We start from the raw sequence: 16,566 nt of genomic DNA, 5'->3' as shown, positions 1-16,566 counted from the left end.
ATGAAAAAAGACTAAAAATAAAAGAAAAAAGACAAAAAACAGATGAAAAAGACTAAAAATAGATGAAAAAAGACTGAAAATAGATGAAAAAGATTAAAAGTAGATGAAAAAAGACTCAAATTGGTTGAAAAATAGATGATAAAGACTAAAAAGAAAAGAAAAAAGACTAAAAACAGATGAAAAATAGATTGAAAATAGATGAAAATGACTAAAAACAGATGAAAAAAGACTAAAAATAGATGAAAAAAGACAAAAAATAGATGAAAAAGACTAAAAATAGATGAAAAAAGACTAAAAATAGATGAAAAAGACTAAAAATAGATGAAAAAGACTAAAAATAGATGAAAAAAGACAAATTGATGAAAAAAGACTAAAAATAGACGAAAAAGACTAAAAATAGATGAAAAAAGATTAAAAATAGATGAAAAAAGACTAAAAATAGATGAAAAAAGACTAAAAATAGATGAAAAAAGACAAATTGATGAAAAAAGACTAAAAATAGACGAAAAAGACTAAAAATAGATGAAAAAGACTAAAAATAGACGAAAAAGACTAAAAATAGACGAAAAAGACTAAAAATAGATGAAAAAAGATTAAAAATAGATGAAAAAAGACTAAAAATAGATGAAAAAAGACTAAAATTGATGAAAAATGACTAAAAATTGATGAAAAAAGACTAAAAATTGATGAAAAAAGACTAAAATAGACGAAAAAGACTAAAAATAGACGAAAAAGACTAAAAATAGACGAAAAAGACGAAAAATAGACGAAAAAGACTAAAAATAGATGAAAAAAGATTAAAAATAGATGAAAAAAGATTAAAAATAGATGAAAAAGACTAAAAATAGATGAAAAAAGACTAAAATAGACGAAAAAGACTAAAAATAGATGAAAAAAGATTAAAAATAGATGAAAAAAGACTAAAAATAGATGAAAAAAGACTAAAAATAGATGAAAAAAGACTAAAAATAGACGAAAAAGACTAAAAATAGACGAAAAAGACGAAAAATAGACGAAAAAGACTAAAAATAGATGAAAAAGACTAAAAAAGACGAAAAAGACTAAAAATAGATGAAAAAAGACTAAAAATAGACGAAAAAGACTAAAAATAGACGAAAAAGACGAAAAATAGACGAAAAAGACTAAAAATAGATGAAAAAAGATTAAAAATAGATGAAAAAGACTAAAAATAGATGAAAAAAGACTAAAATAGACGAAAAAGACTAAAAACAGATGAAAAATAGATCGAAAATAGATGAAAATGACTAAAAATAGACGAAAAAGACTAAAAATAGATGAAAAAAGATTAAAAATAGATGAAAAAAGACTAAAATTGATCAAAAAAGACTAAAAATAGATGAAAAAAGACTAAAATAGATGAAAAATGACTAAAAATAAAAGAAAAAAGACTAAAAACAGATGAAAAAAGACTAAAATTGATGAAAAATGACTAAAAATAGATGAAAAAAGACTAAAAATTGATGAAAAAAGACTAAAAATAAAAGAAAAAAGACAAAAAACAGATGAAAAAGACTAAAAATAGATGAAAAAAGACTGAAAATAGATGAAAAAGATTAAAAGTAGATGAAAAAAGACTCAAATTGGTTGAAAAATAGATAAAAAAGACTAAAAAGAAAAGAAAAAAGACTAAAAACAGATGAAAAATAGATCGAAAATAGATGAAAATGACTAAAAATAGATGAAAAAAGACTAAAAATAGATGAAAACGATTTTTTTCATCTGTTTTTAGTCGTTTTTATGGTGTTTTCATCTGTTTTTAGTCGTTTTTATGGTGTTTTCATCTGTTTTTAGTTGTTTTTGTGGTGTTTTCATCTGTTTTTAGTTGTTTTTGTGGTGTTTTCATCTGTTTTTAGTCGTTTTTATGGTGTTTTCATCTGTTTTTAATCGTTTTTGTGGTGTTTTCATCTGTTTTTAGTCGTTTTTATGGTGTTTTCATCTGTTTTTAGTTGTTTTTGTGGTGTTTTCATCTGTTTTTAGTCGTTTTTATGGTGTTTTCATCTGTTTTTAATCGTTTTTGTGGTGTTTTCATCTGTTTTTAGTTGTTTTTGTGGTGTTTTCATCTGTTTTTAGTCGTTTTTATGGTGTTTTCATCTGTTTTTAGTCGTTTTTGTGGTGTTTTCATCTGTTTTTAGTCGTTTTTGTGGTGTTTTCATCTGTTTTCAGTCGTTTTTGTGGTGTTTTCATCTGTTTTTAGTCGTTTTTATGGTGTTTTCATCTGTTTTTAGTTGTTTTTGTGGTGTTTTCATCTGTTTTTAGTCGTTTTTATGGTGTTTTCATCTGTTTTAAGTCGTTTTTGTGGTGTTTTCATCTGTTTTTAGTCGTTTTTGTGGTGTTTTCATCTGTTTTCAGTCGTTTTTGTGGTGTTTTCATCTGTTTTTAGTCGTTTTTATGGTGTTTTCATCTGTTTTTAGTTGTTTTTGTGTTGTTTTCATCTGTTTTTAGTCGTTTTTATGGTGTTTTCATCTGTTTTTAGTCGTTTTTGTGGTGTTTTCATCTGTTTTTAGTGGTTTTTATGGTGTTTTCATCTGTTTTTAGTCGTTTTTGTGGTGTTTTCATCTGTTTTTAGTCGTTTTTGTGGTGTTTTCATCTGTTTTCAGTCGTTTTTGTGGTGTTTTCATCTGTTTTTAGTCGTTTTTATGGTGTTTTCATCTGTTTTTAGTTGTTTTTGTGGTGTTTTCATCTGTTTTTAGTCGTTTTTATGGTGTTTTCATCTGTTTTTAGTCGTTTTTGTGGTGTTTTCATCTGTTTTTAGTGGTTTTTATGGTGTTTTCATCTGTTTTTAGTCGTTTTTATGGTGTTTTCATCTGTTTTTAGTCGTTTTTGTGTTGTTTTCATCTGTTTTTAGTCGTTTTTGTGGTGTTTTCATCTGTTTTTAGTCATTTTTATGGTGTTTTCATCTGTTTTTAGTCGTTTTTGTGGTGTTTTCATCTGTTTATAGTCGTTTTTGTGGTGTTTTCATCTGTTTTTAGTCGTTTTTGTGGTGTTTTCATCTGTTTTCAGTCGTTTTTGTGGTGTTTTCATCTGTTTTTAGTCGTTTTTATGGTGTTTTCATCTGTTTTTAGTTGTTTTTGTGGTGTTTTCATCTGTTTTTAGTCGTTTTTATGGTGTTTTCATCTGTTTTTAGTCGTTTTTGTGGTGTTTTCATCTGTTTTTAGTCGTTTTTGTGGTGTTTTCATCTGTTTTTGGTCGTTTTTGTGGTGTTTTCATCTGTTTTTAGTTGTTTTTGTGGTGTTTTCATCTGTTTTTAGTCGTTTTTATGGTGTTTTCATCTGTTTTTAGTTGTTTTTGTGGTGTTTTCATCTGTTTTTAGTCGTTTTTATGGTGTTTTCAACTGTTTTTAGTCGTTTTTGTGGTGTTTTCATCTGTTTTTAGTCGTTTTTGTGGTGTTTTCATCTGTTTTTAGTCGTTTTTATGGTGTTTTCATCTGTTTTTAGCCGTTTTTATGGTGTTTTCATCTGTTTTCAGTTGTTTTTGTGGTGTTTTCATCTGTTTTTAGTCGTTTTTGTGGTGTTTTCATCTGTTTTTGGTCGTTTTTGTGGTGTTTTCATCTGTTTTTAGTCGTTTTTGTGGTGTTTTCATCTGATTTTAGTCGTTTTCGTGGTGTTTTCATCTGTTTTTAGTCGTTTTTATGGTGTTTTCATCTGTTTTTAGTCGTTTTTGTTTTGTTTTCATCTGTTTTTAGTCGTTTTTGTGTTGTTTTCATCTGTTTTTAGTCGTTTTTATGGTGTTTTTATCTGTTTTTAGTGGTTTTTGTGGTGTTTTCATCTGTTTTTAGTCGTTTTTATGGTGTTTTCATCTGTTTTTAGTGGTTTTTGTGGTGTTTTCATCTGTTTTTAGTGGTTTTTATGGTGTTTTCATCTGTTTTAAGTCGTTTTTATGGTGTTTCCATCTGTTTTTAGTCGTTTTTGTGGTGTTTTCATCTGTTTTTAGTTGTTTTTGTGGTGTTTTCATCTGTTTTTAGTCGTTTTTATGGTGTTTTCATCTGTTTTTAGTCGTTTTTGTGGTGTTTTCATCTGTTTTTAGTGGTTCTTATGGTGTTTTCATCTGTTTTTAGTCGTTTTTGTGGTGTTTTCATCTGTTTTTAGTCGTTTTTGTGGTGTTTTCATCTGTTTTCAGTCGTTTTTGTGGTGTTTTCATCTGTTTTTAGTCGTTTTTATGGTGTTTTCATCTGTTTTTAGTTGTTTTTGTGTTGTTTTCATCTGTTTTTAGTCGTTTTTATGGTGTTTTCATCTGTTTTTAGTCGTTTTTGTGGTGTTTTCATCTGTTTTTAGTGGTTTTTATGGTGTTTTCATCTGTTTTTAGTCGTTTTTGTGGTGTTTTCATCTGTTTTTAGTCGTTTTTGTGGTGTTTTCATCTGTTTTCAGTCGTTTTTGTGGTGTTTTCATCTGTTTTTAGTCGTTTTTATGGTGTTTTCATCTGTTTTTAGTTGTTTTTGTGGTGTTTTCATCTGTTTTTAGTCGTTTTTATGGTGTTTTCATCTGTTTTTAGTCGTTTTTGTGGTGTTTTCATCTGTTTTTAGTGGTTTTTATGGTGTTTTCATCTGTTTTTAGTCGTTTTTATGGTGTTTTCATCTGTTTTTAGTCGTTTTTGTGTTTTTTCATCTGTTTTTAGTCGTTTTTGTGGTGTTTTCATCTGTTTTTAGTCGTTTTTGTGGTGTTTTCATCTGTTTTTAGTCATTTTTGTGGTGTTTTCATCTGTTTTTAGTCGTTTTTGTTGTGTTTTCATCTGTTTTTAGTCATTTTTATGGTGTTTTCATCTGTTTTTAGTCGTTTTTGTGGTGTTTTCATCTGTTTTTAGTGGTTTTTATGGTGTTTTCATCTGTTTTTAGTCGTTTTTGTGGTGTTTTCATCTGTTTTTAGTGGTTTTTATGGTGTTTTCATCTGTTTTTAGTCGTTTTTGTGGTGATTTCATCTGTTTTTAGTCGTTTTTGTGTTGTTTTCATCTGTTTTTAGTCATTTTTATGGTGTTTTCATCTGTTTTTAGTTGTTTTTGTGGTGTTTTCATCTGTTTTTAGTGGTTTTTATGGTGTTTTCATCTGTTTTTAGTCGTTTTTGTGGTATTTTCATCTGTTTTTAGTCGTTTTTATGGTGTTTTCATCTGTTTTTACTCGTTTTTGTGGTGTTTTCATCTGTTTTAAGTGGTTTTTGTGGTGTTTTCATCTGTTTTTAGTCGTTTTTGTGGTGTTTTCATCCGTTTTTAGTCGTTTTTATGGTGTTTTCATCTGTTTTTAGTCATTTTTGTGGTGTTTTCATCTGTTTTTAGTGGTTTTTATGGTGTTTTCACCTGTTTTTACTCGTTTTGTCACGTTTTTGTGGTGTTTTCATCTGTTTTTAGTCGTTTTTATGGTGTTTTCACCTGTTTTTAGTCGTTTTTGTGGTGTTTTCATCTGTTTTTAGTCGTTTTTGTGGTGTTTTCATCTGTTTTTAGTCATTTTTGTGGTGTTTTCATCTGTTTTTAGTCGTTTTTGTTGTGTTTTCATCTGTTTTTAGTCATTTTTATGGTGTTTTCATCTGTTTTTAGTCGTTTTTGTGGTGTTTTCATCTGTTTTTAGTGGTTTTTATGGTGTTTTCATCTGTTTTTAGTCGTTTTTGTGGTGTTTTCATCTGTTTTTAGTGGTTTTTATGGTGTTTTCATCTGTTTTTAGTCGTTTTTGTGGTGATTTCATCTGTTTTTAGTCGTTTTTGTGTTGTTTTCATCTGTTTTTAGTCATTTTTATGGTGTTTTCATCTGTTTTTAGTTGTTTTTGTGGTGTTTTCATCTGTTTTTAGTGGTTTTTATGGTGTTTTCATCTGTTTTTAGTCGTTTTTGTGGTATTTTCATCTGTTTTTAGTCGTTTTTATGGTGTTTTCATCTGTTTTTACTCGTTTTTGTGGTGTTTTCATCTGTTTTAAGTGGTTTTTGTGGTGTTTTCATCTGTTTTTAGTCGTTTTTGTGGTGTTTTCATCCGTTTTTAGTCGTTTTTATGGTGTTTTCATCTGTTTTTAGTCATTTTTGTGGTGTTTTCATCTGTTTTTAGTGGTTTTTATGGTGTTTTCACCTGTTTTTACTCGTTTTGTCACGTTTTTGTGGTGTTTTCATCTGTTTTTAGTCGTTTTTATGGTGTTTTCACCTGTTTTTAGTCGTTTTTGTGGTGTTTTCATCTGTTTTTGGTCGTTTTTGTGGTGTTTTCATCTGTTTTTAGCCGTTTTTATGGTGTTTTCATCTGTTTTCAGTTGTTTTTGTGTTGTTTTCATCTGTTTTTAGTCGTTTTTATGGTGTTTTCATCTGTTTTTAGTCGTTTTTGTGTTGTTTTCATCTGTTTTTAGTCGTTTTTATGGTGTTTTCATCTGTTTTTAGTCGTTTTTGTGGTGTTTTCATCTGTTTTTAGTCATTTTTATGGTGTTTTCATCTGTTTTTAGTCGTTTTTGTGGTGTTTTCATCTGTTTTTAGTCGTTTTTGTGGTGTTTTCATCTGTTTTTAGTCGTTTTTGTGTTGTTTTCATCTGTTTTTAGTCGTTTTTGTGTTGTTTTCATCTGTTTTTAGTCGTTTTGTGTTGTTTTCATCTGTTTTTAGTCGTTTTTATGGTGTTTTCATCTGTTTTTAGTCGTTTTTGTGGTGTTTTCATCTGTTTTTAGTCGTTTTTATGGTGTTTTCATCTGTTTTTAGTCGTTTTTGTGCTGTTTTCATCTGTTTTTAGTCGTTTTTATGGTGTTTTCATCTGTTTTTAGTCGTTTTTGTGTTGTTTTCATCTGTTTTTAGTCGTTTTTGTGTTGTTTTCATCTGTTTTTAGTCGTTTTTATGGTGTTTTCATCTGTTTTTAGTCGTTTTTGTGGTGTTTTCATCTGTTTTTAGTCGTTTTTGTGGTGTTTTCATCTGTTTTTACTCGTTTTTGTGTTGTTTTCATCTGTTTTTAGTCGTTTTTGTGTTGTTTCCATCTGTTTTTAGTGGTTTTTATGGTGTTTTCATCTGTTTTTAGTGGTTTTTATGGTGTTTTCATCTGTTTTTAGTCGTTTTTGTGTTGTTTTCATCTGTTTTTAGTCGTTTTTGTGTTGTTTTCATCTGTTTTTAGTCGTTTTTATGGTGTTTTCATCTGTTTTTAGTCGTTTTTGTGGTGTTTTCATCTGTTTTTAGTCGTTTTTATGGTGTTTTCATCTGTTTTTAGTCGTTTTTGTGTTGTTTTCATCTGTTTTTAGTCGTTTTTGTGGTGTTTTCATCTGTTTTTAGTCGTTTTTGTGGTGTTTTCATCTGTTTTTAGTCGTTTTTATGGTGTTTTCATCTGTTTTTAGTGGTTTTTGTGGTGTTTTCATCTGTTTTTAGTCGTTTTTATGGTGTTTTCATCTGTATTTAGTCGTTTTTGTGGTGTTTTCATCTGTTTTTAGTCGTTTTTGTGGTGTTTTCATCTGTTTTGTGGTGTTTTCATCAGTTTTTAGTTGTTTTTCATGTTTTTCAGTCTTTTTTCATCATTTTTCATTCTTTTTTATGTTTTTTTAGTCTTTTTTCATCAATTTTTTGGTCTTTTTTCATGTTTTTTTGTCTTTTTTATGTTTTTTAGTCTTTTTTCATCATTTTTTAGTCTTTTTTTCCTCTTTTTTTAGTATTTTTTCATCAATTTTTAGTATTTTTTCATCAATTTTTAGTCTTTTTTCATTTTTTTTAGTCTTTTTTCATGTTTTTTTTAGTCGTTTTTCATGTTTTTTTAGTCTTTTTTTATGTTTTTTAGACTTTTTTCATCATTTTTCCAGTTTTTTTAGTCTTTTTTCATAAATTTTTAGTATTTTTTCATCTTTTTTTGTATTTTTTTATGTTTTTTTTATACTTTTTTCATGTTTTTTTGTCTTTTGTCATCATTTTTTAGTCTTTTTTTCCTGTTTTTTTAGTCTTTTTTCATCAATTTTTTGGTCTTTTTTCGTGTTTTTTTAGTCTTTTTTCATCAATTTTTAGTATTTTTCATTTTTTTTGTCTTTTTCATGGTTTTTTTTGTCTTTTTTTATGTTTTTTAGACTTTTTTTTATCATTTTTTCCTGTTTTTTTTACTCTTTTTTCATCAAATTTTAGCAATTTTTCATCAATTTTTAGTATTTTTTCATCTTTTTTTAGTATTTTTTCATGTTTTTTTTATACTTTTTTCATGTTTTTTTGTCTTTTTTCATCATTTTTTAGTCTTTTTTTCCTGTTTTTTAAATATTTTTCCATCAATTTTTAGTATTTTTTCATCAATTTTTAGTATTTTTTCATCTTTTTTTAGTATTTTTTTATGTTTTTTTAGTCTTTTTTTCCTGTTTTTTAGTCTTTTTTCATCAATTTTTAGTATTTTTTCATTTTTTTCGAGTCTTTTTCATGTTTTTTTAGTCTTTTTTTATGTTTTTTAGTCTTTTTTCATCATTTTTTAGTAATTGTTCATAAATTTTTAGTATTTTTTCATCTTTTTTTAGTATTTTTTCATGTTTTTTTTATACTTTTTTCATGTTTTTTTGTCTTTTTTCATCATTTTTTTGTCTTTTTTTCCTGTTTTCTAAAGATTTTTCCATCAATTTTTAGTATTTTTTCATCAATTTTTAGTATTTTTTCATCTGTTTTTAGTCTTTTTTCATTTTTTTAGTATTTTTTCATCAATTTTTTGGTCTTTTTTCGTGTTTTTTTAGATTTTTTTTTAGTAAAAACAGATTAAAACACCACAAAAACGACTAAAAACAGATGAAAACAACACAAAAACGAGTAAAAACAGATGAAAACACCACAAAAACGATTAAAAACAGATGAAAACACCACAAAAACGACTAAAAACAGATGAAAACACCACAAAAACATGACAAAACGACTAAAAACAGATGAAAACACCACAAAAACGACTAAAAACAGATGAAAACACCACAAAAACATGACAAAACGACTAAAAACAGATGAAAACACCACAAAAACGACTAAAAACAGATGAAAACACAATAAAAATGACTAAAAACAGATGAAAACACCACAAAAACGTGACAAAATAACTAAAAACAGATGAAAACACCATAAAAACGATCAAAAACAGATGAAAACACCACAAAAACGTGACAAAACGACTAAAAACAGATGAAAACACCACAAAAACGGCTAAAAACAGATGATAACACCACAAAAACGTGACAAAACGACTAAAAACAGGTGAAAACAACACAAAAACGACTAAAAACAGATGAAAACACCACAAAAACGTGGCAAAACGACTAAAAACAGATGAAAACACAATATAAACGATTAAAAACAGATGAAAACACCACAAAAACGACTAAAAACAGATGAAAACACCACAAAAACTTGACAAAACGACTAAAAACAGATGAAAACACCACAAAAACGACTAAAAACAGATGAAAACACCATAAAAACGACTTAAAACAGATGAAAACACCACAAAAACGACTAAAAACTGATGAAAAAACCACAAAAACGTCTAAAAACTGATGAAAACACCACAAAAACGACTAAGAACAGATGAAAACACCACAAAAACGACTGAAAACAGATGAAAACACCATAAAAACGACTAAAAACAGATGGAAACACCATAAAAATGACTAAAAACAGATGAAAACACCACAAAAACGACTAAAAACAGATGAAAACACCACAAAAACGTGACAAAACGACTAAAAACAGATGAAAGCATCACAAAAACGACTAAAAACAGATGAAAACACCACAAAAACGTGACAAAACGACTAAAAACAGATGAAAACACCACAAAAACAACTAAAAACAGATGAAAACACCACAAAAACGACTAAAAACAGATGAAAACACCACAAAAACGATTAAAAACAGATAAAAACACCACAAAAACGACTAAAAACAGATGAAAGCATCACAAAAACGACTAAAAACAGATGAAAACACCACTAAAACGTGACAAAACGACTAAAAAAAGATGAAAACACCACAAAAACAACTAAACACAGATGAAAACACCACAAAAACGACCAAAAACAGATGAAAACACCACAAAAACATGACAAAACGCCTAAAAACAGATGAAAACAGATGAAAACGCCACAAAAATGTGAAGAAAGCGACTAAAAACAGATGAAAACACCATAAAAACGTTAAGAAACGGCTAAAAACAGATGAAAACACCACAAAAACGACTCAAAACAGATGAAAACACCACAAAAACGACGCAAAACAGATGAAAACACCACAAAAACATGACAAAACGTCTAAAAACAGATGAAAACACCACAAAAACGTGAAGAAAGCGACTAAAAACAGATGAAACACCATAAAAACGTGAAGAAACAACTAAAAACAGATGAAAACAACACAAAAACGACTAAAAACAGATGAAAACACCACAAAAACGATTAAAAAAAGATAAAAACAACACAAAAACAACTAAAAACAGATGAAAACACCACAAAAACGACTAAAAACAGATGAAAACACCATAAAAACGACTAAAAACAGATGAAAACACCACAAAAACGTGACAAAACGACTAAAAACAGGTGAAAACAACACAAAAACGACTAAAAACAGATGAAAACACCACAAAAACGTGACAAAACGACTAAAAACAGGTGAAAACACCACAAAAACGTGACAAAACAGATGAAAACACCACAAAAACTTGACAAAACGACTAAAAACAGATGAAAACACCACAAAAACGTGACAAAACGACTAAAAACAGATGAAAACACCACAAAAACGGCTAAAAACAGATGAAAACACCACAAAAACGACTAAAAACAGATGAAAACACCACAAAAACGTGACAAAACGACTAAAAACAGGTGAAAACACCACAAAAACGACTAAAAACAGATGAAAACACCACAAAAACGTGACAAAACGACTAAAAACAGGTGAAAACACCACAAAAACGACTAAAAACGACTAAAAACAGATGAAAACACCACAAAAACGTGACAAAAACGAGTAAAAACAGATGAAAACACCACAAAAACGACCAAAAACAGATGAAAACACCACAAAAACGACTAAAAACAGGTGAAAACACCATAAAAACGACTAAAAACAGATGAAAACACCACAAAAACGTGACAAAAACGACTAAAAACAGATGAAAACACCACAAAAATGACCAAAAACAGATGAAAACACCACAAAAACGACTAAAAACAGGTGAAAACACCATAAAAACGTCTAACAACAGATGAAAACACCACAAAAACGACTAAAAACAGATGAAAACACCACAAAAACGTGACAAAACGACTAAAAACAGATGAAAACACCACAAAAACGTGACAAAACGACTAAAAACAGATGAAAACACCACGAAAACGACTAAAAACAGATGAAAACACCACAAAAACGACTAAAAACAGATGAAAACACCACAAAAACGGCTAAAAACAGATGAAAACACCACAAAAACGTGACAAAACGACTAAAAACAGGTGAAAACAACACAAAAACGACTAAAAACAGATGAAAACACCACAAAAACGTGGCAAAACGACTAAAAACAGATGAAAACACCATATAAACGATTAAAAACAGATGAAAACACCACAAAAACTTGCCAAAACGACTAAAAACAGATGAAAACACCACAAAAACGACTAAAAACAGATGAAAACACCATAAAAACGACTTAAAACAGATGAAAACACCACAAAAACGACTAAAAACTGATGAAAAAAACACAAAAACGTCTAAAAACTGATGAAAACACCACAAAAACGACTAAAAACAGATGAAAACAACACAAAAACGACTGAAAACAGATGAAAACACCATAAAAACGACTAAAAACAGATGGAAACACCATAAAAATGACTAAAAACAGATGAAAACACCACAAAAACGACTAAAAACAGATGAAAACACCACATAAACGTGACAAAACGACTAAAAACAGATGAAAGCATCACAAAAACGACTAAAAACAGATGAAAACACCACAAAAACGTGACAAAACGACTAAAAACAGATGAAAACACCACAAAAACAACTAAAAACAGATGAAAACACCACAAAAACGACTAAAAACAGATGAAAACACCACAAAAACGATTAAAAACAGATAAAAACACCACAAAAACGACTAAAAACAGATGAAAGCATCACAAAAACGACTAAAAACAGATGAAAACACCACAAAAACGACTAAAAACAGATGAAAACACCACAAAAACGACCAAAAACAGATGAAAACACCACAAAAACCACTAAAAACAGATGAAAACACCACAAAAACGACCAAAAACAGATGAAAACACCACAAAAACATGACAAAACGCCTAAAAACAGATGAAAACAGATGAAAACGCCACAAAAATGTGAAGAAACGGCTAAAAACAGATGAAAACACCATAAAAACGTTAAGAAACGGCTAAAAACAGATGAAAACACCACAAAAACGACTCAAAACAGATGAAAACACCACAGAAACGACGCAAAACAGATGAAAACACCACAAAAACATGACAAAACGTCTAAAAACAGATGAAAACACCACAAAAACGTGAAGAAACAACTAAAAACAGATGAAAACAACACAAAAACGACTAAAAACAGATGAAAACACCACAAAAACGATTAAAAAAAGATAAAAACAACACAAAAACAACTAAAAACAGATGAAAACACCACAAAAACGACTAAAAACAGATGAAAACACCATAAAAACGACTAAAAACAGATGAAAACACCACAAAAACGTGACAAAACGACTAAAAACAGGTGAAAACAACACAAAAACGACTAAAAACAGATGAAAACACCACAAAAACGTGACAAAACGACTAAAAACAGGTGAAAACACCACAAAAACGTGACAAAACAGATGAAAACACCACAAAAACTTGACAAAACGACTAAAAACAGATGAAAACACCACAAAAACGTGACAAAACGACTAAAAACAGATGAAAACACCACAAAAACGGCTAAAAACAGATGAAAACACCACAAAAACGACTAAAAACAGACGAAAACACCACAAAAACGTGACAAAACGACTAAAAACAGGTGAAAACACCACAAAAACGACTAAAAACAGATGAAAACACCACAAAAACGTGACAAAACGACTAAAAACAGGTGAAAACACCACAAAAACGACTAAAAGCAGATGAAAACACCACAAAAACGTGACAAAAACGAGTAAAAACAGATGAAAACACCACAAAAACGACCAAAAACAGATGAAAACACCACAAAAACGACTAAAAACAGGTGAAAACACCATAAAAACGACTAAAAACAGATGAAAACACCACAAAAACGTGACAAAACGAGTAAAAACAGGTGAAAACACCACAAAAACGTGACAAAAACGACTAAAAACAGATGAAAACACCACAAAAACGACCAAAAACTGATGAAAACACCACAAAAACGACTAAAAACAGGTGAAAACACCATAAAAACGTCTAACAACAGATGAAAACACCACAAAAACGACTAAAAACAGATGAAAACACCACAAAAACGTGACAAAACGACTAAAAACAGATGAAAACACCACAAAAACGTGACAAAACGACTAAAAACAGATGAAAACACCACGAAAACGACTAAAAACAGATGAAAACACCACAAAAACGACTAAAAACTGATGAAAACACCACAAAAACGACTAAAAACAGGTGAAAACACCACAAAAACGTGACAAAAACGAGTAAAAACAGATGAAAACACCACAAAAACGACCAAAAACAGATGAAAACACCACAAAAACGACTAAAAACAGGTGAAAACACCATAAAAACGACTAAAAACAGATGAAAACACCACAAAAACGTGACAAAACGACTAAAAACAGGTGAAAACACCACAAAAACATGACAAAAACGAGTAAAAACAGATGAAAACACCACAAAAACGACCAAAAACAGATGAAAACACCACAAAAATGACTAAAAACAGGTGAAAACACCATAAAAACGACTAAAAACAGATGAAAACACCACAAAAACGTGACAAAACGAGTAAAAACAGGTGAAAACACCACAAAGACGTGACAAAAACGAGTAAAAACAGATGAAAACACCACAAAAACGACCAAAAACAGATGAAAACACCACAAAAACGACTAAAAACAGGTGAAAACACCATAAAAACGTCTAACAACAGATGAAAACACCACAAAAACGACTAAAAACAGATGAAAACACCACAAAAACGTGACAAAACGACTAAAAACAGACGAAAACACCACAAAAACGTGACAAAACGACTAAAAACAGGTGAAAACACCACAAAAACGACTAAAAACAGATGAAAACACCACAAAAACGTGACAAAACGACTAAAAACAGGTGAAAACACCACAAAAACGACTAAAAGCAGATGAAAACACCACAAAAACGTGACAAAAACGAGTAAAAACAGATGAAAACACCACAAAAACGACCAAAAACAGATGAAAACACCACAAAAACGACTAAAAACAGGTGAAAACACCATAAAAACGACTAAAAACAGATGAAAACACCACAAAAACGTGACAAAACGAGTAAAAACAGGTGAAAACACCACAAAAACGTGACAAAAACGACTAAAAACAGATGAAAACACCACAAAAACGACCAAAAACTGATGAAAACACCACAAAAACGACTAAAAACAGGTGAAAACACCATAAAAACGTCTAACAACAGATGAAAACACCACAAAAACGACTAAAAACAGATGAAAACACCACAAAAACGTGACAAAACGACTAAAAACAGATGAAAACACCACAAAAACGTGACAAAACGACTAAAAACAGATGAAAACACCACGAAAACGACTAAAAACAGATGAAAACACCACAAAAACGACTAAAAACTGATGAAAACACCACAAAAACGACTAAAAACAGGTGAAAACACCACAAAAACGTGACAAAAACGAGTAAAAACAGATGAAAACACCACAAAAACGACCAAAAACAGATGAAAACACCACAAAAACGACTAAAAACAGGTGAAAACACCATAAAAACGACTAAAAACAGATGAAAACACCACAAAAACGTGACAAAACGACTAAAAACAGGTGAAAACACCACAAAAACATGACAAAAACGAGTAAAAACAGATGAAAACACCACAAAAACGACCAAAAACAGATGAAAACACCACAAAAATGACTAAAAACAGGTGAAAACACCATAAAAACGACTAAAAACAGATGAAAACACCACAAAAACGTGACAAAACGAGTAAAAACAGGTGAAAACACCACAAAGACGTGACAAAAACGAGTAAAAACAGATGAAAACACCACAAAAACGACCAAAAACAGATGAAAACACCACAAAAACGACTAAAAACAGGTGAAAACACCATAAAAACGTCTAACAACAGATGAAAACACCACAAAAACGACTAAAAACAGATGAAAACACCACAAAAACGTGACAAAACGACTAAAAACAGATGAAAACACCACAAAAACGTGACAAAACGACTAAAAACAGATGAAAACACCACAAAAACGGCTAAAAACAGATGAAAACACCACAAAAACGACTAAAAACAGATGAAAACACCACAAAAACGTGACAAAACGACTAAAAACAGGTGAAAACACCACAAAAACGACCAAAAACAGATGAAAACACCACAAAAACGTGACAAAACGACTAAAAACAGGTGAAAACACCACAAAAACGTGACAAAAACGAGTAAAAACAGATGAAAACACCACAAAAACGACCAAAAACAGATGAAAACACCACAAAAACGACTAAAAACAGGTGAAAACACCATAAAAACGACTAAAAACAGATGAAAACACCACAAAAACGTGACAAAACGACTAAAAACAGATGAAAACACCACAAAAACGTGACAAAAATGAGTAAAAACAGATGAAAACACCACAAAAACGACCAAAAACAGATGAAAACACCACAAAAACGACTAAAAACAGATGAAAACACCACAAAAACGACTAAAAACAGATGAAAACACCACAAAAACGATTAAAAACAGATAAAAACACCACAAAAACGACTAAAAACAGATGAAAGCATCACAAAAACGACTAAAAACAGATGAAAACACCACAAAAACGACTAAAAACAGATGAAAACACCACAAAAACGACCAAAAACAGATGAAAACACCACAAAAACCACTAAAAACAGATGAAAACACCACAAAAACGACCAAAAACAGATGAAAACACCACAAAAACATGACAAAACGCCTAAAAACAGATGAAAACAGATGAAAACGCCACAAAAATGTGAAGAAACGGCTAAAAACAGATGAAAACACCATAAAAACGTTAAGAAACGGCTAAAAACAGATGAAAACACCACAAAAACGACTCAAAACAGATGAAAACACCACAGAAACGACGCAAAACAGATGAAAACACCACAAAAACATGACAAAACGTCTAAAAACAGATGAAAACACCACAAAAACGTGAAGAAACAACTAAAAACAGATGAAAACAACACAAAAACGACTAAAAACAGATGAAAACACCACAAAAACGATTAAAAAAAGATAAAAACAACACAAAAACAACTAAAAACAGATGAAAACACCACAAAAACGACTAAAAACAGATGAAAACACCATAAAAACGACTAAAAACAGATGAAAACAC

Source organism: Echiichthys vipera (genome assembly GCF_963691815.1).
Source record: "Echiichthys vipera genome assembly, chromosome: 15".
In the NCBI taxonomy this organism is placed as follows: Eukaryota; Metazoa; Chordata; class Actinopteri; order Perciformes; family Trachinidae; genus Echiichthys; species Echiichthys vipera.
The sequence above is the reverse complement of the archived record's forward strand: the minus strand, read 5'-3'. Positions refer to the sequence as shown.